The sequence below is a fragment of the Staurois parvus genome, unplaced genomic scaffold, assembly GCF_062004578.1.
Source record: "Staurois parvus isolate SC_StPar_1 unplaced genomic scaffold, SC_StPar_1.0 ptg000668l, whole genome shotgun sequence".
Classification (NCBI taxonomy): domain Eukaryota; kingdom Metazoa; phylum Chordata; class Amphibia; order Anura; family Ranidae; genus Staurois; species Staurois parvus.
The window spans coordinates 3,771,636-3,798,570 of NW_028318464.1; the positions used below are offsets into that span (position 1 = coordinate 3,771,636).

The following is a 26,935-nucleotide window of genomic DNA, read 5'->3' on the forward strand; positions in this document are numbered from 1 at the left end:
TATATGTTTTCTACTTAATTTTACAGATTTACTCATTTTATACTTTTTTCTACACATAATTGGAATTTTTTTGAAATTCTTCATTGGGTTACCGTTCGTCACTGTAAGTCTATAGTATATAGATAAGTTAGTTATATACCAAGACTTTTTTTCAGAAAATACTTTTATTACTTCTCTCCACTAGGACACACCGATTCTTTAGCCCTGGTGATAATTTAGCCTGTGAATCCTTTGTTCATATGTTTTTATCGCTATTTATATATCTACATTTCCCATGCTTTTTATCTTATTTCTTTCCATGCTTATTTGCCATTTTCTAATACAATTTACATTGTAAAATGATGGATGTCTATTAACGCATGTACCGGCTATGCTGATACCTGTAGTCCAACTACTATTTTCTGATTCTATGTCTTTTATCTCTGTGACTCTGTGCGGCGTCCGGTCTGATGAAAGAGCCATTGCACAGGCTGCAAAATGCGTTACTCCCCCCTTTGACATCACTTCCGATTGCATTCCAGGTTGGTTGCAGAAGGTCCTGGCAACTGAACCTGGCACCGTGCACCGCTGGTCAATTGTGTCTCTGAGGACTACAGCTCTTACAGGAGGTTGTGTATAGACGTCCCACCCTGTTGATTCACATACTTGCTTTTACTTTAGCCTAGTACAGTGTTTCTCAACCTTTTTACCTTGGAGGAACCCTTGGCAAAAAATATTTCAGAACCACAGCCCATGGAGCATTGGCTCTAACAACATTTAACAAACAAATGCAAAGCAGTGTAGGGAAGCTGTTTTTGTAAATGCCTTTTCTCCTTGATCCCCACTTGCTCTCCTCTCATCCATCCCAGGTGATATTTAACAGCCTGAGACAGACAGAAGAGGAGGACCTGTGGGTTACAGTGCAATAAATATCAGTATGCTTCCCTCCACAGCTCTGCAAATCCATAACACAGGGTTTTTCACATGGGGTTCCACCACAGATCCATATTGTGGCAAATGCATATCCACCCAATGTTGTTTTTAATATGTATTGACAGGTCGCATTGATACCTGATGCCTCCTCTGTAGTTGTGATTTCTGTAAACTTAAAGGGTGGCATCGAGTGGAGTGCAGAGTGGGAACACATCTCTTGATCAGGAGGTGATATCTTGTGTATGGCAGCAAAGAATGCAGACTGTTTAGGGGGGGAGCAGAGAGTGGGAGCACATGGAATAATGTAACAGGGGGTATCATCCTGGCAGTGCTGAATGAAGACTGCAGGGGCAGTATACATCCGCCACAATGTTGATTTGCGGAGGAACCCCTGGGGACCTCTAGCGGAACCCTAGGGTTCCAAGGAACCCACTGGTCTAGTAGGTATTTTTATTGCTTGTGCTGAATAAACCTGTTTACTTACTGCACTTAGATGCGCCTTCTCTGTCTCCATATTCCCATCAGTCTACTTCTCTCTATGGGAGTGCTGCTGGGAGTGCATAAGATATATCTACTCACTGACCACAGCCTTTGATTGATTTCTCATTCAGTCTGGTTATTATTCCCTTGGACTACGGAATGCTCTTTTATCCAGAGTGCCCTACACATCTGTACTTTGAGAGAGTGAACCTGCCCAGGTGGGGAAGGCATTATTCTTTTCTAATCACCTGTTCCTGGTTTTTAGGTCCTGCCTTCTAACCCATGTGATATACAGTAAAGAGGGGGACGGTTGGACCCAAAATAGAAAATAAGAGTCCACTCTAGCTGACACTTGTGCTGCGGACCTACTGCTATGGAGCAGTGAAGAATCTGCAGCGGAACACCGGACTGCCGAAGGACTACCATTCTGTGGCCAATTATGGACTTGTACCTGTGACAAGGTAAGCCTGGGAAAATAGAGGTACATAGGTTAAAATGTTGCACTACAAATTATGTTGGACTGTTTGAGAAATTTGGAGTAAAGTTTTTAAATGTTCTGAGCCAGGTCTTAAGTTATTCAAAAGGTGCATGGTAAATTTTGGCGTATCCGAAGAACAGGGTCTTCAAAGCACTATGGGATATGAAGAAAGGTCACTACAAAGGGGGTTAACCAAGAAGACAAGTCAGACTACAGTCATTGCTATGGGTATCCGGTAACTAGTACACAGTGTACAGCAACCTGTCATGAAGTATGGCACATGGCATGGCAGAGGGTCCTCTAGTAGTGAGGAGGTCAGTGATCTGGCTCCCAGCCCAGCAGTCAGTAATGCAAAAGTATCGGGACCAAATCCTCATTACAAAGACCCATAGCCTAGTTGCTTGGTTCGGGAGAGTAGAAGCAGAAAGGTGCCCCCACATGCAGGGTGAGCAGGCCTTATCCACAGGCTTACTAGCCAGTTAACTAGCATTTTTACAAGGAGGACAGCATTGACAGCTCATGTATTTAATTCATGATGGGTTTCCATTAAAGCTGTACTTTGACCGAAAACAATTTTTAAACATTTGCACTATAAAAATAGATTACGGCTAATGAAGTGTGCGCTATGTGTGGCTGCTTCTGTGTTTTGGGAAACTCTTACTTTCATTCCGCTTGAACAGTACAATAAATGGTGAATGTCCACACTGAGACTTACAGTGATTACGATGGGCTGCTTGCTCTGCCAGTGCCAGGACAAGGTCATCCAGTTCCCAGGGCGAAGATGGCAGCAAACTGCAACCCCCTCTCCCCCCCATCCTCAGGAGGAGAGGACATGGTTAAGAGCGACGCTTGCATGTATGTGATGTTTGTGGCATCTGCTGAAAAAGTACCAATGTTTGTGGTGCATTGAAGCAAACTGAAGAGTGTAAAATAGGTGCACAAATACCGGATTAATAATGGCGAAGAAAACTAATAAGGGTTAAAACAAGCGGTGAGAAGGTGACACAATGCCTGGCTGTTAATGCCATCTAAAAATGATCCAATGCAAATTGTTCTTCAGAGGGCTATCGCAAGTGTAACCTAGCCCTAAGGCTCCATGTACACCTATAAAAAAAAGTGCATCAGAGCATGCAGGTTTTTGTGCAGCATGTTTAGAGCAGCCATTCATTTTAATGGGCTGCCCTACACATGAAAATTGTACAAAAGAAGTGCATGACCCTTTATAAAAATTGCACTGCACCACAATGCATGGTACTCTGTTACCACACATTTTGGCACAGGCAAATGGGCACATTTTAGCAAGGTGCATGGGGGTGACATTAGGAATTACTGGCACTGTTGTACACCTGCAAAAGTGCTGTGTGTTTTTGCATGGGCGTGGCATCAGGGGTCTCAGGGGTCACAATTGTGACCCCACTCATGCTCCAGGGGGGCCCGTGCTGTCTCCCTGTCATTATGACGGGGAAAGTGGAATCCAGAGCAAAGTGGAAGCTCTGAGCTTTGAGATTTTGGCTCCGTTTTCAAATCCTGAGCCAGAGAGTAGTGGAAGAAGGATGGGGTGAGGCCAGCCCTGCTAGACGGGAAAGTGTCAGTGCTGACAACCAGGCAGAGATGGACACCGAGCTGTCACCGAGCTGAGCAAGGGAGGAGGAGCAGAGCACTGTCCAGGAGCTGGTACTGCTGTAATTGGGGAGGTAAAAAGATACCGGTCAGATCCATGCAGAGAACGGACACACCGTCTCACCCCTCCCCACAGCTCCTGCTGACACTCACACAAAATCCTGTAATCTCCTGAGGGGCCCCTGAGGGACTGTGGGCTCCAGAGGCTGCAAATTTTACTGTGACAGATTGAGCAGGATGAGCAGAGGGGGAGCTGGATGGGGAATCTGTCATTGTGAGCATGGGGGGGTAATATGACATTACCAGGATGTGGGGGGAATCTGTAATTCCCTGGGAGGCCATGTGGAGGGGGGCACCTGAAGGTGGGGGTCATCGTTCATTACCTGGTGGGGAAGGGGGTCCTCTGTCATTACCTGGTGGGGGGAGGGGGTATCTGTCAGTACCTGGTGGGGGAGGGGGAGGGTCATCTGTCAGTACCTGGTAGGGGGAGGGGGTCATCTGACATTACATGGTGGGGTGGGAGGGTCATCTGTCATTACCTGGTAGGGGGGGTGAAGGTTCATCTGTCGTTACCTGGTGAGGGTAGGGGGTCATCTGTCATTACCTGGTGGGGGGACATGTGTCATTACCAGGACAGGAAGTCATCTGTCTTTACAGAAGGAGGGGGTGATCTATAATTAGCTGAAGTGGGGAGCTTTTGAAGGAGGGGTCATCTGTCAATACCAAGAGGAGGCAGGCGGGCATGTGTCATTACTAGGAAAGGGGATGTTACTTTTCCCTAATAACCTGCACCTTCACATCACTGCAGCCTTACCATGAAAGAAGTAACTGGGTGATGTTTAATAACATATAAAAGAAAGGTGTTTTTTTTTTGTTTTTTTTTAAAAAGGTGTGATATCGGCAGTGGCACACTCTCTGATCAGCCCCCCACCCATCCCAGTACGGTACCCCCCTCCCGCCCCTGCTCAGCCCTGTACGTGCACACAAGGAGGGGGCAGGCAGGCCACACTGTGAGCTGCTGGATGAAAGCGGTGGACTTGTATGTGGATGTGGACATTAGAGGGCCTGCCGAGTTTCCTCTTTTACATACAAACCTACCACTTTCACCCAACAGCTCAGTGTGGCCTGCTTGCCCCTGCCTTGTGTGCATGTGCAGATGGCAGCAGGAGATAGAGAAGAAAGAGAAAGCCACCATACAGCTATTATATCTTGGCACACGGTGGGAGCATCTTGGCGCATGGTGGAAGGTAGTGGGGGGCCCCAAGTCAACATTTGCATTGGGGCCCACAAGCTTCAAGCTACGCCTTTTTTTTTATGCGTTGGGAGACTGCACTCAATTTTGCAACTCTTCCTGCAACACACAAATGTAAACCTAGCCTAGAAGAGGAAGGTAGCTAAGGGGGCCTGAGGAGGAGAGGGGAGGTCTAGAGCTGAGCCCCATTTATCTTATACTCACTGATCACACATTCTGGAATGAAGGCAGCTGCTCCTTCCCTTCTACAGTCATGTGATGATATTATATGGGGAGAGAGGAAGAAGGCAAGTTTGCTCTCGGTCTCAATATCAGCTCTCTTCAGTCCCTGCAGGAGTTTTAGGAAACATAAATGAAGCTATCCCTTTCAGGTTTGTGTGGGACTAAAAGTTGCAGGATTAAATTGTTCATACATATCCCCATGAATGCAACATACAGGGTGTGAACTGCCAGAAGGAAACCTTCCTCTGTGCTTCATTTTGACATTCAACATATAAAATAGAAGCAATGTACAAATATATATAACCAATGGCCCCCCATGGCTTGGGACACTGTGGGAGGTTCAGAGGCACTGTGGGACATCACTGGAGATTGGGGCACTGTGGAAGGCTGGAGGCTCTGCAGCAGGCAGAGGGCAGCGCAGGGAGTCGCTTTGGGAGGCTGGGCAGAGCTATAGGAGGATGGAGGCACTGTGGGGGCTGAGAGTTGCTAGGGCACCCAGGGGCACTGCGGGCCACAATAGGTGGTCAGGGGGCACAATGAGAGCGAGGAGGGACTGTGGTAAGTTAAAAGATCTGGAGGCCAAAAAGGAGATAAGCCTGACCACGGGCCTTGGCCTGGTGATTGAGAACCACTGACTTATACCCACTCCTTGCTGACATCTGTTATAATAAGTTTGACCCCAGTGTGCCATTTGTCTGTATACTCTGTATCCTCTCCTACATCCATGACACACTTACATACATTTTAAAGTGGATCTTTGAGTATATAGATATGAGAGCTGCCAATGCTATCATACTGTACTTTTTTAAGATGAAGGTCCTGCCCCACCCCCCATCCTTGGTTTCAACAACTTCACCTTCACAGCTTCTCACCACCTTCTGGCTCCTTTTCCCACCCCCTGCGTTCCCCACAGCACCTGCATGCCCCACACCTTTTCAAGACTATGCCTGCAACCTCCCCGCTTCTATCACCACATTGGTACACCTTCCCCATTCTCTTACCACCATGTTTTCATCATGTCGTCCATCTCTGCATGTCTTTCCTCCCACTCCACCACTTCTACCACTGCCCATGCATGCCCCACCACTGGCCCTGCACACTCCACCACTGCCCCTGCATGCCACCTACTCCCCCCTCCTTTCCACCCCACTTCCACTCTGCACTTGCATATTTATCCTGCTCAAAAAGCGGGCACACTTTTGTTAGTATTTATATAAATGAATATCAATCAACAGACAATTGATATTTCAGTGGTTATATGTTGTCACAAACATTAACTTAGACTGAGCCAACACCCAAATAGTTGTACAATTCTTCATACACAGCCCAGTGACTACTTTTGATTGGCAATAGAACTCACAGTATTTACTTTTTGTTTAAAAGCAAAGTCAGGAACAAGAACCTAGATTGTTTATCATTAAGGAGGAGGATGGAATGCTTCCAATATTCAGAGCATTGTGGGTTATTTCGAAACCATAGTCTGATATACCTGTGCCTTGTTTAACTTTATATGCACTAACTTGTTAACGGTGACTTGTAAAGTCACTGTAGAGACAATGCATCGTCTTGTAGAGGAATCTTTGCTGCTGGCTTGTACAAACCTTGGGAAGAATGCGATTCAGCAAAGTTTGCAGCAGAAGCTCGTACCTGTGGATGGCACAAAAGATGTTTTAACAGGAGCCTGTAAAGCATTGGCTGAAGATATTTTAAACAATGTACAGCTGAAGCTTTGGGAGAATGGAAATGTCACCCAAAAGGAAGTCCTATCACATGCCTGTAGAAGTCTGGCGATGCTCATTAAAACTCAATGTCCTCGTGGCACAGGTGAGGTTGTACAATTATATGGTGATATTGAATACGTCTTGTCAGAAAGTTTGTTGGCTGTCAAACTGGCAGATGTCATAAACACTAGAGAGCTTGTGGAGTGTGTCTGTACCCGACATGATGAGGGGTTGAAGACTGTGCTGCTGACAGCGTGTCAATGGCTGCTTAATGACATCAAAGCTCTTTTTTTGTGTGAAGAGGTATGGAGTAACTTGTTTATTGATGAGCGTCTGATACATGCTGAATTCTACACTCAACTGAGGCCTCTACTGAATGCCATGGTGTTCCAGATTAAGTGTGGAGCATGCTTAGAAACTGGTGATTTCCAAAAACCAAATTTCACTGAAGACGTGACAAAGAATCACCATAAATTCAAAAGTACATCAAACACTGGCAGAATTACCCAATATGAAACCAAGAGCAGATGTCGAAGAGAGCCAGTTGCATCAGCCATGGAAATTCAAAGACGACCAAATTATGGACATTCTGCTGTGTTATATTATTCAGACACTAATGGATCACAACACTGTTCCAGGTCACTGACAGAAAAGTGCATCAACACCAATCAATACTTCCATTATCAACAAGATTCAAGTATTATTATCAATAACAGAGAAACATATGTCAGTTATATTATTGAACTTATAAATGCTAGAGATAGACAGAGATGCTACACCATTACTCAGAAGCTGTGGAGACTTCTTGTACAGGAGGATGTATTTCCTTTCCATGATTTGTTTGAAGAAAGATTATGCTACCTTATAACATATCGAACATATCCATTTAATTCTGCAGACTGCTTTTCTACAGGAAGTTTTGGAAACCTTGCTTTTAAAGAAGATGTGAAAATAAAAGAAATTGGGCGTCCAGTTTGGCCTAAGGATATATCAGTGATTAGAAGATGGTTCCCTGACCTGACTGATCAGGCAGTGCTAGAAGCCAAGGATTCTGGGAACCAATGTTTGCAGATATGGAGAATTGGCTCCAGAAAGGTTGAAAAAAGAAGACCAAAGCCAATAAGAAGCCACAGCACCTTTGAGAGTGAAGATGACACTGTCAAAAGTTTTACAGGAACACCTGAAATCCAACTGCACAAAAGTCCAAAGCGTACAGTGGGGTGTTTTACTTTTTCTAGAGCTAAACAGACCTTTGATGATGATGAGGATTAATAAAAATCAAGATAAATGTCATTTAATTTTGGTTCATTGGCAAGAAATGTATCCAGAGTTTGAAGATGATTGGTGGAGCATCACAATCAAGATCTATATCCACAAGTTGCTCTATCTGCTCCTCTCACTGTGAGATGCTGTGACTTTCATGGGTTGTTTTACTAATGGTAAATAGTCTGTTCACTGTGTAAGGGAAGTTGCACTTTGGAAGGGAATATTGAGGTAACAAGATGTCACCTTTCACCTAAAGTTAAAGGAAAGCATAGCTTTAATCAAACAGCTCAATACACAATTTAAAGTGGTCGTAAGCCTCAGAAATGAAATATGAACAAAGCACACCCCTCTATAGTGTGCACTTGTTTAAGTTTAATTAAGATACATTTCTGTCTGCTGCCCTGTTTCTTTGCTGTCAGCATGAATCACTTTTGACAAGTTTTTCTGACACCAAGTGAAAAATGGTGACAAGGGAGGGACCACCAGCAGATTGACAGCCTCAGCTTTGTTCCTGTATGCTGTGTGAAAGGGGGGGGGGGTCTCTTCCCTCCAATCAGCTTTCAGAGCTCTCCTCACTGAGCTCTGCACTGTGTAATTTCAGTTATCCACCCCCTTTTTTCTGAACTCTCAGACAAGCTTTATAAATGCAGCACTTTGAATGGATCTAGAGAAGAGATTACTGCAGATAAACAGGTACAACTTATGTAGGAGGTTTGTTTAATCTGTGTATCACCTGACACTAGTCTCTTCACTGGGTATATGTAAGGGTTTACAACCATTTTAAATAGCTATACATAAACAGCATGCTTATATGTAATTCTGTTCATTCATTCTTATCGCAGTGTCACAGTCCTCAGTCTGGCCTGGTGAAAATTTTTGTTTGAAAGTTTTAGTTCCAATCTTCTAATCATTAGTGGGGTCAACTTTCCATTCCTTTTCAACCTCCGTGATAAGAAAATTCGAAGAAGCGGGATAGAAATATTTATTGAACAAATTTCTAACAGTGAATGTGCTTTTTGTTCAGAAACGTCCCTTGACTCCAAAATCAAATATTAAAAGCAAACCATTTCTTGCAAATGTTTGTACAAAATCTATTAGTGTATGGGCAACTTTAGTTTCACCCCTCCAGCCTCCAATTACTCCTCCAGCTCCCAGTCATTGCAACTAACAGAACTGTAAAAGCACCATAGCCCCATTTATCTCATAGTGCACCACACCTCTCTACTATTAAAAGTCATATTTATAAAAGCAGTGAATGTGACACCAGACGTTCACTGTTGGTGAATCATTCACTATATATTAAAACACTTTTATCAGAATGTCACATTTACTGCTTAATAGATATTCACTAATCTGATGTCTGCTGTACAGGGAATATGAGACGATATTATAAAAACCGATTTCAACCAGTTATACTAGCAACTAGCAAAACTAATTAGACTAAATGATTTGTTTATATTTGTCCAGCGTTTCACTGCAGCAATTTTTCATTCTTCGTTAAATGTATTATGTGCTGATGTCTTATTATTATCCTCTCAATAACACATCTAATTTTAAGAGTGGTTATAAAGTCAAAACGTTTTTACCTTAAAGTGATAATAAAATCTATTTTTTTATATATTAAAATAAAAAAAGATGTTATACGTACCTGCAGTACTTACCAGCGATTTTACACACAATGGTCCCTTACCTCTTCTTTTGTGTTTCCCCATCAGTGCTGTACGCTCCTTCTTTTTCCGAGTGTCCCCATAACAAGCCATGCCGTTCCCGAGCTGGGCTGTGTGCATCCACAGAAACATACAGTGCAGCTTAGCCACACCCCTTGATTCCAGTATTTGACTGACAGCAGTAGGAGCTTAAGGTTCCGACTATTCTCAGCGTAATCTGTAAATCCAGAAAGGTAGAGCAGTGCTGCTGAAGCCGGGGACAGCACTGGAGTGTGAGAGGAGACAGGTACGTGTTTAGGGATGGAGGGGAGAGAAAAAAGAGTGGGACTTTCTTTACTTTACTGCAGGGAATGTTTATAACCATATTAGTGCATCCCCTGCATTAAAGTGTAAAAAACATCCCACTACTTTTTTTGCCTTGGTCTATCATGGCTGACACAGAGGTCCTTGGGCCACCATGGTGGACACATTTTTATGGAAAGTTCATAAATGGAGTATGTGACAAAATTGTTGATGGTGAGGGACCTGAGTTTTCCAGGATGAATCCTCAATGTTGGAGTAACCAAAATTTTGGTGGGTGGTCAATCCTACCAGCGCCCAGCCAAAACTGGCTTATCAATCTTGTCAACTTTGTCTATTATACTTTCTTTAGCCCAAAATGGCTGGTAATAGAGCAATAGTCTGCACTTTGCTTCATCTTTCATAACAGAAAATTGTGAAATTTTTGATTTCATTAATTACAGATGATATTGCCTCAAGCTTTATCTCAAAGCAACCAGTTTATCAGGTTTTCTCTGGCGTAATTACTTTTTCTTTTCTTCTTTTTGGCTTCTGCTGTTGTTGATCAATTGATCAATTGTCCTGCTGTCACCATTCAACATTCTCGTTCCTTTTTGTGATTTTCATTGGCAGCAGTTTACTTTGCTATATAAAGTTCCTGCATTTGTCTCTTTCCCTTGCATGCAACAACTCCAGACTAACTACTGAAACACATCCTTTGTGGGCTACCAATGGACAGACAAGAAACACTGTGGGGTGAATTTACTAAAACTGGTGCACTCAGAATCTGGTGCAGCTGTTCATGGTAGCCAATCAGATTCTAGCTTTGGCTAATTTGGTTCAATTAAGTTTTGGCAATAAAACCTGAAAACTGATTGGTTTCTATGCAGAGTTTCACCAGATTTTGCACTCTCTAGTTCTAGTAAATAGCCCCCTATATTCTTTCTTTTTTTACGCTGCTCTTCTACCTCCCTTCCCACTCCTAAAGTGCTACTCCATTCTCCTAGTCAGAATACAACTGAGAATTCTCAGAACAGGCATAGCTCTTTTGTTTAACTCCACCACACATTTACTAACTAGCCTAGATAAAGTTCTAAGTGCATCCTCTGTGCTTTGATGATCTTTTCCTTTTATCTATTCCTGTCATCTCTTAAAACTCTGGTCTTTAAAGTGGAACTGAACTTCCTTCGTATGGGGATACCCCCACAAATTCTGCTAAATTTAACTGGTTCTTCTCCAAACAGCACAGAGGCTGCCAGTCACCCAAGCAACAGTCCATTCATTCTGGCTCCAATAAACAGCCTAGGGCAGGGGTGTCTAACCTGAGGCCCCAAAATGGCTATGAATGCAGCCCAAAACAAAATCCTAAACTTACTTAAAAATGTTGATTTTTTTTTTTATTTGTTTTGTAAAAATGCATTTACACTTGTGGCTGAAAAAAATTTGACAGTGTCTCTTTACTGAACTTTTATATGTTTTATCTTACCATAGAAAAATCTCCCACTCTTCAAAATCATTCCTTATTCATCTCATCAGTTTTCGACAGTTATTTACGAGTAACTATTTTCAAGGATGAAGCACATAATGAGCAAAATTAGAACCAAAATATCTGATGAGCATCTTCAGAATTCATTGAGAATTGTTACGACATCCATCAAACCAGGAATTGATGTGTTAACTTATCAAAAACCGTGTCTAATATCACACTAGTTTTATGTTGCCCTCTTTAACTTTTATAATAAAAAAATATTACAAATACAATATTTCTGCTCATCAGCTATCCTTATTGTTAGTGTATTTTATGTGTGGCCCAAGAAAATTCCTCTTCTTCCAAAGAGGCCCAGGAAAGTCAAAAGATTGGACATCCCTGGGCTAGGGATTTGTCTTTTTGTAATTTATTGCTTGAAAAACTTGTAACTGGGGAGGGATTGGGATATTGGGATACTCCAAAACAGTTATCAGGCAACGGTTAGAGGACAATCCTCTCCCAAAGTGAATGTGACACTGAACAGTCTATTCCCTCACAGCTAAAGACCATGGGGAAATATCACACTATAATTTGGTTACGTCATAACAATGTATAACTGCTGGTATCCTTTGCAAACCTCAGAACACTATACAGGGATCACTTTTAGGGTCTTTATTCACAAGTCCCCAGGGCAGCTACCTCCATCCAGCTTCCTCTGGATACCACTGAATGAGGGAGGCAATCCTTCCAGATCAGATCCCTTGAAGAAAGCCTGCAGTCAAATCCAGGCTGCTTCTAGTTCCCAGCAACAAAACAAAATCTCTGCTCCCTTGATTTCTGAAGGACCCAGAAACTAAATTTACCTAGCAAAATAACCAGGAGGGTGCTACATTTACTTCAGCAATGCCTTTCCTTCTGCTGTAGGCTGGTCTTCACCATCTTCATTGGCCAACATGGAATGATCACTCCTGTGCGTGCACACAGAGACTGGGCCAGTGATGTAAGCTGAGCTGTGTATGCACAGATCACTTTAAATGCTGGAGAAAACATTGAGCAGGTAGATAGATGCATCTGTGTATGCAATAAAGAGTCTGCCTGCTCACTATTTGTGACAGACCTTTAGCTCCACTTTAACACTTCACCTACGTGATTGGCACCTGTTGTAGGTACGTTATCTGAGAGGAATCACTCTCAAACAGTCTATAGGGCACTGTTTTTCATTTATATAAATTGTAATCAAGCTTTTTTGTAGTTACAGAACATCCAGTTGTTAGCTCTAATATTGTGGTCCAGAGCATATACAGTCTCAGCATTTATATATGTTACTGGAGGTTGGCTTTTGTTACCGGAGGTAGTGTCCCTCCTGGGAAGGTACAACGATGGTTTTGCAGGCTGCATTAGCTCCAAGCCTCCACACTGATTACCGAAGAGTGTGAAACGAGGAAGTAGCCTTACCTAAGCTATCCCTTCTCCTCTAGAACCTCTCCCTATGCTAGATACTGTCCAACACAAGCGAGTTCCTATCCTTGACCATTCACTTGCCAGTAGCATCTCAAAATGACATGCTCCCCCTTATTTAAAAGGTTTCCCAACCCAAGATTGCCACCAAAGTCTCTTGAAAGTTTTGTGTCCAGTCCGACCACTTCCACTCTTGAAGCATTGAACTGAATCACTAAGGGATCAATCCACTCATGAGACATCCCTTCCCAAGCAACAATGTCACTATGCCATGGGCAGGTGGAAAGACTAACTGCACCTGCCTACATCTATGCATCTCCCCTTCTCTGGAACAGTCTTCTGTTTCTGATCCTTTAATTCCTTATGAAACTCTAAGAGTACACATTCACCAGGGCCTGAAAGGCTGTAGTATGTTCCCTAGATATTCCTAAGTAAGGCATGCTGCAGATTTATGGTTTTCCAGAAAGCTAGGCTCATTATCAAATAATTTTGTTTTAGGTATACCAGAAGCTGAGTCTTCTAGAAAACGAATTTCTGCTTTATACAGAACTCTGTTACAGCCCCATGCCACAAAGCTAGTGTATGCCAAATAGTTTATCTGAGAAAGGGATCTAGGCCATGCTGGTGAAGAAAAGATGTGGGAGATAGTAGAATCCTATAAATTGGTCTCCCTGTAATACACAGACAACCAAACTAATGTGGACTACTCCTGGTTGTCTAGTAATTAAAGTGTAACTATAAGCAAAACTATTATTTTTAGACATGGACAGAATGGAGTGGACTAGAACACCTGTCAGTTTTTACTGCTGTCTGTTCCCCCATTAGGGAGACCCACTCTCCATTTGTCATGTTTACTGTTAACATTAAAAGTTGACTTTTGGGTTGTCCCCAGAAAAGTACTAGAGGGAAAATCTTCTAATGAGGAAACTAGTGCTGGTGACACCCTAGGATTCCGTCACTTTGGAAGGATTTCCTCTCAGTTCCTGTTTTAGCTATGGGACAGGAAGTGAAGGGAAATGTCCACTATGGGACACAGGTGGCAAAAAAAACCCTGACAAGGGTTATAGCCCTCCCTTACTCTATCCAAAATGAAAAAAAATTCAAGTTTTGCCTTTCATTACACTATAGACACTATAAATCCAGATAAGGGAAGTGTTAACATTTTTGTCAGGTATTTATTTTTGTCTGTGACTCTACTGGGGAATTCTGTCTTCAGATGGCCATACATGAATGGAGAGGGGGTACAGGTGTTAATGGAACAGGAAGTTCCAACAATTTGTTGTCCATATTGAAGAGGTTTCTTATCACTTGATAAGTGATAGGAAATTCCCATAACATAAACACACATAAAAGTGAAAAAAACCTGACAGAGGTTGAAGAAAGGAATGTGTGGAGAAGGGGATTTAGGAGTTGTAGATAAAGATAAGGAGATATATAAACTGGAGAGGTAGGTATGAAGGAGGGAATACAGGCAGTTCCCGGGTTACAAACAAGATAGGTTCTGTAGAAATTGTATGTAAGTTGGAACAGGCACATTTTTAAATGTAACTCCAGTCAAAAAAAACTATTTTTAAGTTCTGGATAGCATAGGAAAGGATTAACCGGTCATTAGGTGGTCATTAACTGGACAGTAGGTGGCAGCATGCGGTGAGCAGCAAGATGGCTGCCTGGTGGTTTTTGGAACCAGCATGATGTCACACTGCCTCCATTCTTGAGTATGAGTTGTATGTAAGTTGGATGTTTGTGACTTGGGGATTGCCTGTATAGGAGTTAGAGGTGTAGATGAAGAGAAAAAGGACTTAGAGGGACAGGTGGAGACATGGGGAGACAGGATTTGTAGTTGAAGATGTGGGGATATAGTACTTCGAGGGGTAGGTGTAGAGGAGAGGATATAGGAATTATAAGGGTACACTAGGTATGGAGGAGGGGGTTGAAGGTATTGGTTTTGAGGAGGGGATATGAGTCAGAGGTGAAGATGAGGGGATAGGAACTTAAAAGGGAAAGGTGTAGAAGAGGGGATATAGGGGGGATAGGAGCTGGAGGTGAAGATGAGGGGATATAGGAATTACAGGTATATCTCAATAAATTAGAATATCATTAAAACGTTAATTTATTTCAGTAATTCAGTTCAAAAAGTGAAACTCATATATTATATAGATTCATTACACACAGAGTGATATATTTCAAACATTTCTTTCTTTTAATTTTGATGATTCGTTCTACCAAATCTGCTTGATCACACCAAGTACAATGTACAGTAGATGAAGATTCAACTAGATTCAACTGTGCGGCTGATGTCCATACCACATACAAAAAAAAGTGGCTTGTGGCAGACTGCGTGGCCTAATGAATAAAGCGTCTGACTTTGGATCAGAAGATTGAGAGTTTGATTCCCTTTGTGTTTGTTGTCCATGCTGTTAATCAACTATTGTGGTCTTTACTTGTAAATTCTTGCCCTGTTTAACCTTGGCACAATCACAAATGAAAGATTTAACAGCATAGCCTAGCAAAGTTTCACAATACTGTGATCCTTATATAGGATCTGTTAACTCTTGGGATGTTTTTTTCGCTGTAATATGGTAGCATGAGACGACAATGGTTGTAGTCATTCCAGCGCAACCAAAATGTGTAAACAGTTTATCAGAAGAAGGACTTGAACCCACACCTCAACCCACGTTGAGCTAAGCTAACCATTACTCCATTGTATGTGGAGTAATGGTTAGCATAGTGGCCTTCTGTTTTCTGAGGAACACAAGAGCAAGAAATCAAGCAGAAAAATACAGTAAGAAGCATGCTATGGGGATAACTAGTAATGAGGTACCGTGTGTGGAGTAATGGTTAGGATAGTGGCCTTCTGTTTTCTGAGGATTTGTGCACTAGGGTTTACTACCCTGTGTTGATTTTTTTCTGTTTTACGCTGGTTAAGGTGAATAAAGAAATTTCTATCATTTGTTATTCAACTGGTAGCTCCTGACACACTATGCTTGCAAAGATGAGGTGCAACTTTTGGACTGAAAAATATATTCATTAGTTGAAGAAAAATCTGTTTCTTCCTTCACACTTTTGGCTTTTTGTAGTTTAACTTGTTTTTTGCATTCTAGCTTTTGAGATTCTGCATCCGCTTTTAAATGGCCTTGTTTCTTGCACACAAAACATTCACGTTTTTTGCTGCATGTTACCGTTTTTGTTTCTATTTTTCGTTTTTAAAGCAGAATATGTGACAGAAACACCATCACTTATAATGCTTTCTGTTTTTCGCTTATACAGTATTCATCCATAAATTTGCCCTTAACATGTTCCAATGTCAGTTCATCATCTGGATGTGCAGCAAGTGCTGTGACAAGCATTTCATAACTTTCTGGTAAACCAGTAAGTAATATTGTTGTGACATGAAAATCTTTTATTTCTTATCCTATACCTCTCAGGTGTTCAACAATTTTCAAGGTGTTTTGAGAATGCCCTGTGGGTGGGGCGAAATGCGTTGACGTACTTCCGGTTGGCTGTCCCAACGTCCCGCGTCATTTCCGGTGAGTGGAACGCACGCCGAGCGGTGCGTTCCAAGCGGCCATTTTGCTTAGTGGAAGAGGGTTTTCTATGTTCTGTCATCCGGCTGTGTATCAGGCTGTGTGGTCTTGCTACAGGAATGGTGGAATTCATTTTTATCTTCAATAAATGCTGTTTATTACCTTTTGAAATGTGAGTGGTTTGGCTTAAATTTTAATATAAGTGAGAGTCATAATGGTATAACACTATTAGTTTTTTTCTTCCTGGAATCCGGTGGAGTTGGCGAGGGGAACTATTGTAGGAATATCCATATCCATATCTTAGGTGTGGGAATACTTGGAAGCCATAAAGGGGGTCCAGGAGCCCTAATTAATCCTGAAGGGCGTTACACTCACCAAACGTCTGGTGAGTGCGGTTCATGTTGGTTTTGCACTGGTGGATGGTGGAAGGCTCATTATTAGCACTGAAGATTTTTATGATAATATAAGTTTTTTGTATATGTCACTGGACTTTTTTTGTGTGTGTCACTGGACTTTTTTGTTTTAAAAGGAAAAAAATTTTTTGTCTCTCTTTGGACACTTAATTTAATATTCTAATATTCTTTATTATTATTTTTAATCAATATATTTCACATATGTTTATTGATGTGAGTTAAGGTTGTGTTTTGCACTGTTTTTCAAATTGGTAATTTTCAAGGTGTGCCTTATGTAATCCTGCATATCCTGGCCTTTCATCAGCTTGGTATAGCTTTCTAATCAAGTACAGTTTATAGTAGAGATTAGCTCTTCATTCATGTACCTTTTGTAACCTTTCCCACATTTCTTTAGCAGTTTCACACTTACATATATGTATGATTTGATCGTCTTCTATGCTAAGAGAGATTTTTCTCTGAGCTATTCAATCATTATCCATTTATCTAAAGGGTGCTCTGGCCTGACTTCAATAATACATCTCCATGTACCTTCTCTTATTAGCAGCATTTTCATCTTGAATTTCCAAGATTGGTAGTTCTGGTTTGTCAGATCTGCAAATGAAAGCTTTGTTGCAGTTGTGTTAATGGCCATTTTTTTATTCTCTTGCAATCTTCTTTCTTTTGCTGTATCTTGCACTTCTTTTGCTGTAGCAGGCTATGTCTGGGTGTCTGGGTGGGTGTCAGGGTCCATAACCTATTAGAGATTCTGTATATAGCCCTACAGAACACAGTCCACATGTGTTTTATCTGCTATTTTTCTGCTAACAGGACACAGAAATTTTATTATAGAGAAAAGACATAGAGCTATATCATAAATGCAGCTACAAATTTCTGAACACTCCCATCTACTGGTGGAAGAATATATCTTTTGAACACTGCCATCTACTGATTGAAGAATGAGAGATAAGTCCAGGAGGTGGCATGCAGACTTAACTCTGCACTTTTGAAAACCCTGCACTTTTTACAAAGTGGCTGAATTCCTTGAGTTCAACTTTAAAACAGATCTTAAGGAAGAAGTATGGTCAAAACTATTTTGACCCTACTTCCCTTAGGGATCATAGGAACGCAGGTTTTTTTCCGCAGTCCTGTGACCCGTTTTCAGCTGACAGTGGGCTGTAGCCCGACGTGGGCTGACGTCACTCAACCAGCCCACGCTCTGGAAAGATCCCAACAATATGGCTGGGATCTGCCCAGAAGCCTGACTGGCAGCTGACTCAGCCTCTCAGCATGCCAATGAGACCTTGAACCAGCTGCTCCCATCCCCTCTACAGCCCGGCGTTCCAGTGAGTGCTGGAGAGATGGAGCAGAGAGTGGGAGACTAACAGTCACCACTCTCTGCTCAGAGCGGAGGGAGAGAACTGAGCGATCAGCGGAGCTTGATAGCTCAGTTCTTACTGCAGAAGCGGTGGGGGACAGATACAGCATCGGACTGATGCTGCATCCATCTAGGTGTTTTTTCCTCAATCCCATACTTTTCTTTTAATTTTAAAAGTAGTCACAAAAGGATCAGGGGTTCTCTATCCAGGCCTTCCAGGTGCATCTTGTGAGCTTGTGAGTCCAGGAAGATTGCACTACATTCACACATGCTTTTTGCCATGGTGCAAATGGCAGCAGTAGGAATCTACAGGTATTCCTCCTTCACAGGAGCTAAATGGAGAAGGGGGGAAGCAGGGGGTGAATGGTGCCATCTCTCCACTGTCGCAACCACTGCACTTAACCCTGCAGCACAGAAGATGGCTGCACTGAGTAGATCCAGCTTTAACTTAAAGTGTCACTAAACGATACAGCAAGAATTAACCCCCCAATCCTGCACAGTGCTATAAAACAAACTTTTATAATAATATAAATGTCAATGTTTTTGTTCTGTTGGTCAGGTCCTCTGCATGATCCTCACTTGTGGCATTTTTACTGTAACTTCCATTTCCTGAGTAAGAGCAGTATATTGTATTTGGGGTAATGTGTTCCTTTCTACTTTACAGGTGATCCTACTGCACACATGTCCCCGACATCATTTGTGCTGGTTCATCCCACAAGATTCAGCATGGAAAAACAAAATAAGCTGCCCATTGATATACTTGTTAGAGGAACCATCATGAATGATATTAAGGACACATGTGCAGTAGGATATCCATGTAATTCATATTAGGAGAGTGCCTATTCTCCCAGATACAGTTGGGCCATGTAAAGCGGATGTAGCCACCCTCCTAAGGCCTATTGCACACTGATGCCTAAAAATGCAACATTTGTAGCTATATAGGCATTTCTTTTAGGCCCCTTTCACATGGGTAGACTCCACCAGCAGATCCTCCTGCTCAGCAGGGGGATCTGTCTTCTAATCCCCACTGAGCAGGCGGATAACATGTCTGTGTCTGCTCCGCCTATGCAGAGCCGACACAGACACAGCTCACTTTCCTCTATGGGTGCTCAGATATAACCACCTGTCCATTTACATCTGACAGTCATCTGGTCTACTAGACTGTTTTACCTTCGAGGAACCCCTGCCAAAAAGTTTGAGATTTCGAAACCCCTGAAATAATGTTCACTTCTACAGCTCATGGAGCATTGGTATGACCAGCGAGTTGTTGATAATGACAATTATTTTTAGAAATAGCATTAAATAAAAGAATAAATATTAAAATTATATTGTGTGGGAACGGGGCACATTACATGAGAGCAGGACACATTACTTAAGGGCACGGCATGTTACGTGAGAGCAGAGCACATTACATGAGGGCAGGGCACATTACATGAGAGTAGGGCACATTAAGTGGGAGCAGGGCACAATACAGGAGAGCAGGGCATATTACATGAGGGCAGGGCACATTACACAAGAGTAGGGCACATTGCATTAAGGCAGGGCACATTATGTGGGAGCAGGGCACAATACATGAGAGCAGGGCACATTGCATGAGAGCAGGGCACATTGCATGAGAGCAGGGCACATTGCATGAGGGCAGGGCACATTATATAAAAGCAGGGCACATTGCATGAGGGCAGGGCACATTGCAAGAGAACAGGGCACATTATATGAGGGCAGGGCACATTACATGAGAGTAGGGCACATTACATGCAGGCAGGGCACATTACATGAGAGTAGGGCACATTACATGAGAGCAGGGCACAATACATGAGAGTAGGGCACATTACATGAGGGCAGGGCATATTACATAAGAGCAGGGCATATTACATAAGAGCAGGGCACATTACATGGGAGCAGGGCACATTACATGGGAGCAGGGCACATCACATGAAAGCAGGACACATTATGTGGGAACTGGACACATTACATGAGAGCAGGGCACATTACATTAGAGCAGGGCACATTACATAAGAGCAGGGCACATTACATGAGAGCAGGACACAATACATGAAAGTAGGGCATATTACATGAGAGCATGGCACATTACATGGGAGCAGGGCACATTACATGGGAGCAGGGCACATCACATGAGAGCAGGACACATTATGTGTGAACTGGACACATTACATGAGGGCAGGGCATATTACATGAGAGCAGGGCACATTACATGAGGGCAGGGCATATTACATGAGAGCAGGGCATATTACATGAGAGCAGGGCACATTACATGGGAGCAGGGCACATCACATGAGAGCAGGACACATTATGTGTGAACTGGACGCATTACATGAGGGCAGGGCATATTACATGGGAGCAGGGCACATTACATGAGGGCAGGGCATATTACATGAGAGCAGGGCACATTATGTGGGAACAGGGCACATTACATGAGGGCAGGGCACATTACATGAGGGCAGGGCATATTACATGAGGGCAGGGCACATTACATGAGAGCAGGGCACATTACATGAGGGCAGGGCATATTACATGAGAGCAGGGCACATTACATGAGGGCAGGGCATATTACATGAGAGCAGGGCACATTATGTGGGAACAGGGCACATTACATGAGGGCAGGGCATATTACATGAGAGCAGGGCATATTACATGAGAGCAGGGCACATTACATGGGAGCAGGGCACATCACATGAGAGCAGGACACATTATGTGTGAACTGGACGCATTACATGAGGGCAGGGCATATTACATGGGAGCAGGGCACATTACATGAGGGCAGGGCATATTACATGAGAGCAGGGCACATTATGTGGGAACAGGGCACATTACATGAGGGCAGGGCACATTACATGAGGGCAGGGCATATTACATGAGGGCAGGGCACATTACATGAGAGCAGGGCACATTACATGAGGGCAGGGCATATTACATGAGAGCAGGGCACATTACATGAGGGCAGGGCATATTACATGAGAGCAGGGCACATTATGTGGGAACAGGGCACATTACATGAGGGCAGGGCACATTACATGAGGGCAGGGCATATTACATGAGAGCAGGGCATATTACATGAGAGCAGGGCACATTACATGGGAGCAGGGCACATCACATGAGAGCAGGACACATTATGTGTGAACTGGACGCATTACATGAGGGCAGGGCATATTACATGGGAGCAGGGCACATTACATGAGGGCAGGGCATATTACATGAGAGCAGGGCACATTACGTGGGAACAGGGCACATTACATGAGGGCAGGGCACATTACATGAGGGCAGGGCATATTACATGAGGGCAGGGCACATTACATGAGGGCAGGGCACATTACATGAGGGCAGGGCATATTACATGAGGGCAGGGCACATTACATGAGAGCAGGGCACATTATGTGGGAATAGGGCACATTACATGAGGGCAGGGAACATTACATGAGGGCAGGGCACATTACATGAGAACAGGGCACATTATGTGAGAGCAGGGCTCATTGCGAGGGAACAGGGCACAGGGCACATTGCACGGAAGCAGAGCAGAACAACTGAAGACAGCTGCAGTTAGAGCCTGGCAAAGCATCAGGAAGGAGGAAACTCAGTCTTTGGTAATGTCCATGGGTTCCAGACTTAAGGCTGTCATTGCCAGTAAAGGATTCTCAGCAAAATATTACAAATCAATGTTTTATTTATGATTATATTAATTTGTTCAATAACTTTTGGTCCCTTGAAAAAGGAGGGATGGCTACTCTTAAGAGCTGTAATTCCCAAACCCTTCCTCCAATTTGGATGTACATGCCCTCAAATTAAACCTGAGTGTGCACATTCAGCCCATATCCATTATAGAACTATAGCTTGAATATGTTTTGGTAAATACCTGAAAAAAACTAAAATTGTGCCTGTGTACAAATATATATGGACCTAACTGTATATATATAAATCTGCATTGCTGGACATTATTTTTCATGCATATATGTGCAAATACACATATATAGTTCAAGAAAAGTCAGAATTTTTAGGCATGTGTGTACATAGCCCCTGAATACACACATTATTATTCTGCCCATCCTCATGTTGTTATTCAGAAATGTTCTGCCAGGAATCTGGAGTTCACCAATAAGTACTGTGTGCACATACTCTAAAGGAAGATCGGAGAATACAAATATATTCTTCCAGAAGGGCTGTCTGCTTCTGCAACAAACAAGATGGAATTTGTTTTCGGGGTTTAAAGTCACAGCAGTATAAATAAAGTTGGGTCAATTGGAAGAGAAGAAATGTACTGGGCACTCTCACTACACGTGTATTTGCGGCACACGACGATCCCAATTGATGGAGTGCTCCTTTAACAGTGCACTGTCCTGAGGACACATGAGGCGGGGTCAGCCGCAGTGACATGTGTCACCACCGCTCCTCCCCCTTCAGCCTCACCAAAACACCGAAAGCCCCGCCCAGGTTGTATTACATTAATTCATTCTTCAGCTCCCTGTCCTAAAGACCCGCCCAAGCCGCGCCCCTCCTATTGTGACGTCCCTCATCCCTTTCTTCCAATTGGCTCGTTCCACTTGCGATGCATTCCTCCCTGAGGCTAGCAGATTTGAGAACGCTCTCCGCGCTGCTTTCTATCACAGACCCAGCGGGATGCTTGAGCGGACAGAAACTGCGTTCACTGATTGGCTGGCCGGTCCGCTGCTCAGGGGATACGTGGCTGTGATTGGGCAGCGGTATAATCCTCTTTTCCGTTTCCTGTTTGGATTCTTTTTGGAACAACAATACGAAGCTGGCAGGAGGCAGTGAGACTGTCCCGGGGAGATGGTGCAATGAGGAGCGGTGCTATGAGCCTGGCTGAGTGCACACAGTGTGAGGGATGACTGGCTGCACTGTCTCACACTGACTGAGCCTGGACCGGCATTGGTACCCACTGAGTCATCTACAGGAGAGTCTGCAGACAGGTGAGAACACAAGGTGAAGCCAGAGACCGCCTTGGCCTCTCTCTGTGAAGAACTACAAGGATCAGCGTGCCCCAGACCTCCCACACCTGAGGGGAGGGACAGTCACTGTAGTCTGCCTTCACTGGGAGCATGCTGCTTTCCTGTTTGCCTGGACTCTAGCCCCTTGTGAGTTGCTGCCCCAGAGTAAATAACTAATGAGGTGTGACTGCTGCACCATGTATGCAGGCTAGGCAATTGGCATTTTATATGTAGGCCAGTCATCACCATACCTTAATGCTGCCGCCTCCCTGCCCCTTAAGAGGTTTCTGATGCCAGGAGGTGGGGTTTGTGATCATGTGACTGCTGTGATTGGCTGTTGCAGCAGTCACATGATCAGAAAGTTTCCAATTGTACGTAGAAATTGTGAGCTTTCCTTTAGCTTCCGGGAGCACGCAGGGCAAACACTGCACACAGCTCTGTTTACATTCTGGTACGCGTATATGCAGCCTCTCTGAGTTAAGGCCCACTAAGATTCTGCAGTATTCAACCCAAAAGCAAAAGTTTTATTTTATTGCAGCTTACCAGTTCATAGATGTGATGGCTGCGTTAGTTTATTTGTAAAGTGACGCTAAAGCTTTGTTTTTGTTTTTAATAACAAACATGTCTATACTTACCTGCTCTGTGCAGTGATTTTGCACAGAGCAGCCTTGTTCTTCTTCTTCTTTTTGGGTGCCTGACAGTGCTCCTGGCTCCTCACTCTCAAGCAGTGCCCCCAGGGAAATCTGCTCTCCCTGGGGTCACCACTGTGTGCTCGTCTCCATGCTGCTGCTCTATGCATCCATAAGACTCCCCCTGCTCTCTCCTCATTGGCTCACTGGCTGCGATTGACAGCAGCGGGAGCCAATGGGCTCCCACTTCTGTGTCAGCCAGTGAGAAGGAAGAGTCCCCAGACAGAGACTCACTGGATTGGATGGGGCTCGGGTGGGGGCTGATGGGCTGCTGCACACAGAAGGTTTTTTTATCTTCATGCATAGAATGCATGAAGCTAAAAAAAAACCTTGAGCCTTTAGAACCACTTTAAGCTTTCTTTCTTCTATTTTTATCTGGTGATCCAGCCAGTAAGTCTGTTGTTTTCAAAAGAACAAGCTGTCCTGCAGATGTAGCAGTTAGAGGGTTGAGATCATCCACTTGCTACTGGCAGGGGTGCTTCCAATGATCAGCTTTTATTTATGGAAAAACTTTATCCCAAAAGGAAAAAAAACTGCTTGCTGTAATTGCTTATAAAGTATTAACTGGAATTTGTCTACAATTTGTTAGTGTATTTAAATCTGCTAGTCCATCTAATACTCCCCTCCCCCAGACTGACAATGCCACTGTCCAAAGGCGTTGCTGTTGCTCCTTCATCCAGACTGAGGGCACTCTAATGCAGGAGGTGTTACTAGTCAGATCGACAGGTGAAATAAGCCTAAAAAAGGAAAATGAATGCAGCCACCACCTCTAAAGCTTGAGCTGCAATGTATTCCATTTTTAGTTTTGGGTTTAATGCCGCTGTGCAGTCTGATTGTGCAATCTCTTTTACATCTTGTTTAAAAAGGCAACAGAAAAATCAGGAGGTTTTACCAGCTGCCCGGCTACAAGTTTACATGGCCTCCAGCCGTGTTGGCACACATTGCCGCGATGCAACAAAAATGACACCACAGGTCTTGTTCGGTGGGCAGTACCGCTACCAAACACAGCCTATTCCAGTGAATGGGGCCACATGGCAACATGTGAGTTGGGGTTTTAAGGGTTAAACGGGCATCCTATAGGTGATATGTCACCTCCCAGCCACCTGTCAGATACCTTTAAGAGGTGATCCACTGTGGACTGCTTTTCAGAGGAGCGTCAAACATGTCTACAAGTGTAAGTAAGCCACTAGGGCATCACTACATTGGCCGTTCAGTGCAGGGGTCTGCCTAATTCAATACAAATTGATGGGATTGTTTAGTTGTGTCCTCCTCTTACATCGTACAGATTGTACAATGGGATTGTATAGTGTACTCTCGGTTTTAAACACACCGCACGTTGCATTCTCCAGATCTAACAATTACTATGTAGTGAAAGGGCCTGCCTGATTGGATATGGATGAATTAAATAGGTTTAGTAGGTCCTCTTATCACATGGATTTGATAGATCCAAGGGTCACCATACAATCTCTGTACAATCAACTACAGATTTGCCAAAACTATGTAATATAAGGATCTACCTCATCTATCCAATCAGGCAGGCCCTTGTGCTGCATACTTGGTGGTGGATCTAACAGAGATTGTACAATCAGATTGCAATGTGTGTGTTGAGCTTAAAGCTGATGATGTGGTCAGATTGTAAAGTGTATGGCCAGCCTTGCATTGCACAGTGACCTTGCTCATCCCCTTACCTGGCTGATTTCCATCAGATCTATCGGTGATTGTGGTGTCTGTAGGCACATTCGGATCTGTGATGGGGGAGGTGTGATTTATTCTGGCAGGTTGCTGCTTCCCCTGGATAGACAGGACTTTTGTGTAGTACATAATATACATGCTTGTGTGACATTGTCTGCTCAGATCATGCTGATCTTTACTGCTTCCACCCCTGACGGGGGTTATCAATAAATCTGTATGCAGAATTGTAGTGCATTATGATTCTACATCTCTATGCTGATTGGATGATCATCGGCCAGTCTTTGTATTCTCAGCCAGATGGATCCGTTAGGAAGCCCCATGTTTGTTGGTATGGAGTGGATTGAGCAGACACGCCTGGCTGAGCCCTCTGTGGGAGACCAGGAAAGCCTTTATGGTCAGTTGTTATGCCTGTCACACATCTGAAAATGCTGATGCCAGGGCTTTCTGTGCTGTGCCTGCTTCCTGTGAGGTCGGTTCTCTATCGGTGTGTGTGTGTGTTGGTCAGATCCAGCGTGCACAATATGACAGCCGTTGTACGTAAACGGCATGTTTGCAGCAATATTTGGGTCCCCATTCACACCTGTTCAAAGCTACAAAACGCACATTAAAAATGCCATTGTTTTCAGTGGTGCTGGTTCACACCTGGGCACTCAAAATCTTATTGCGCTGAAAAGTAAAGACAGCAGATTTGGGCTTTTTTGGCCCCATAGATTTCAGTGGGAGCACCTGAAATAAAATGTGTGTTTTATATGCTGTTTTCAGGAGCTCCTGTAATAGAAGTCTATGGGGCCAAAAACATGCAGTTCTGCCCACAAAGAAGTTCCTGTACTACAAATCCTAAAATGTGCCCAAAAAAAGTTTTAAAATCCCTTGTATACACAACCCTTAAGTGTGATTTGTAGCCTTGGCCTTCATTCACACTTGTGTAGTTTTGCACACAACAAATGTAGTTAAAACATGCAAAGCTTAAAAAGTTACTTGAGCTATTTTGCCATGTTTGTCACACATAAGGCAACCAATTAATGGGCTGCCCTATGTACGAAGCGTGATAACACACATCACATGCTATAGTAGTGTGAATGGAGAATGGGACAAACTGCAACTCCCTATGTGCAGATTGTGTCAGAATTACTGATCCTACATGTAGTCTACCTATAGTTTTGTGTCATGCTGGGCCTATGTGTTCTAGTTGCTGTGGATTTGCAGGTACTAGGCTAGGGCCAGCTAGGTACATTACAGCAGTTTTATGTTTATTTGTGTTACTTTTATTTACTGTGACAAAACAATGCTGAATTACAAGCCTCTCTTCTTCAAAGAAGTCATGTGGTTCCTGGGACCTTCCCGCATGAGCAATTTATGACGTGATGTGGCTCTGCATTATTTTGTTCATTGGGGCTCTTTTCAAATCTGTGCTTTATGGTAACAATCACAAAAATAGTTGAGGCTGCATTCATACTAGGCTTTTTCAGATCGTGGCGGAAC

At 43.4% G+C, this 26,935-nt stretch overlaps 1 protein-coding gene across 1 annotated transcript in view; it reads left to right on the forward strand.

The window, feature by feature from the left end:
* Nucleotides 1-22,878: 22,878 nt before the first annotated feature.
* LOC149447845 (uncharacterized) overlaps nucleotides 22,879-26,935 on the forward strand; it is a 58,119-nt gene continuing 54,062 nt past the window's right edge. Inside the window, exon 1 of the mRNA XM_089651952.1 lies at nucleotides 22,879-23,054. The gene's annotated coding sequence lies outside the window, so the exon portion shown is untranslated. The remainder of the gene's footprint in view (nucleotides 23,055-26,935) is intronic.